Source organism: Phalacrocorax carbo, chromosome 2, assembly GCF_963921805.1.
Source record: "Phalacrocorax carbo chromosome 2, bPhaCar2.1, whole genome shotgun sequence".
Taxonomy (NCBI): Eukaryota; Metazoa; Chordata; class Aves; order Suliformes; family Phalacrocoracidae; genus Phalacrocorax; species Phalacrocorax carbo.
The window spans coordinates 150615043-150616643 of record NC_087514.1 but is presented as its reverse complement, the minus strand read 5'-3'; positions in this window follow the sequence as shown (position 1 = coordinate 150616643).

Here is a 1601-nt window from a genome sequence, read left to right as displayed (position 1 = left end):
TCCTCTTCCCATTCCCCAGTTCTGCTCTTCTTGAGGCTGAACAGCACTAATTTCTTTAATCCTTCATCTAGCTCATTTTTGTAGGCTTCAGATCATTCTCCCTGCTCTTTCCAGATGTCCCATATTGGCACATAGTGCTGTCACTGAAGCTTTACTGGTGCTGAGTGGAAGCTGCGGGGTGTTTCAAGATGCACACATCAATGCCCACCCTACAGCAGCATTTTCTCCCCTCTCCACAGCAGTACATCTCCAAGCTGAGTTCCCTCCGTGACAGTTGAGCCTTTCCTGACTTACTCCCCTCTCTGAGTGGGAAAGCACCTCTGATTCCTGCCTGGCAACTGAGATGTAGACTTTTGCACATCTTTGAGAACCTACAGAACTGCAAGATGCTACATAAGCAGATGATAACTGTCTGTACTCACCACTTTCTACTGCCTCAGACAAAATCTGTCAATATATAAAAGTTATTGTTCTTAATGAACAGACGCGGGACCCCAGTTGCAAAGTAGGTTCCTCAGCCTTCTGGGCACTGCACATTTAAAATACAATAGTCATTTTAGATTGTTTCAACATAAAATACTTTGGAACAACATGTTAATGGTATAGGTGAACTTCTAAATAGTGTTGCTGTGAGGGTTAATAAGAAATGTTTTCCCCCAACCACAAGTCTTGCAGCTGCAGTTATGATAGGATTGTGACTGCAAAAGCCCCATTGTTAAACCTAATCTGCTGTTAAAGTGCTTAATTGAGAGATTATTAACATTTCTGATGAAATACTTAGCTAAAGTGCAAAATGTAATCTTGGGGCTTTGCTGTCTGGACTTCTAGTTAATATCATAAGCGCCACAAGCACACTAAATACCTAAACGGTGTTCAGGGTTATTAGCCTAATCCAATGTGAGAGCAGAGGCACTCCCTTGCTGTGCTCCCTATACATTTCATCTTAATGAAAACATTGCAAGTATTTTGCAGCCTAGCAGCTAAGGACAGATGCATCATCTCAAGTGGCAGAATAAATGCCAGAGCTGTTAGGCTGTTTCATGGTAGGGGCCTAATCCTAACCAGTGCTGAGTATCCATCGCTCTCGGTGCAGCCTGTGGTGCTGTGTGCTCACCACCATTGCTGATCAGAAATGGTGGCCTTGGCTATGATTCCAGAGAAGGTCGGTGGGAGAGGAGGTGATAACAGATTAATACCAAGGAGAAAAAGCAGACCTGGCACAATTTCTAAACATTTGCAGCCTTGAAGACCTAGAGAAGTTGATATATTTCTGCTATCTCCCATTTCCACAGGGATAAAGGGATGTTTCCCTGTGCTACGATGCTGCCCTTTGTGACCAAGACTGAGCTGGCTCTGGCGCCAGGAACAGCACAAGTTCTCCCTGGTTTGGCCATCACACCCTGCCCGCACAGTATCAACAGGACCATCAACAGTTTGCTACCACAGGAACCTCATGGAGAAATTTTATCTTATATCTGGATTTTCAAGAATCTTAGACACTGACTTGCACGTCCCCCTCTTCAAAAAAAGTAGCTTATTCAGGTGCACATACACAAGACACCTGCAGATTAAGCAAGTCCATTTTGGTCCTTACCTAAGTA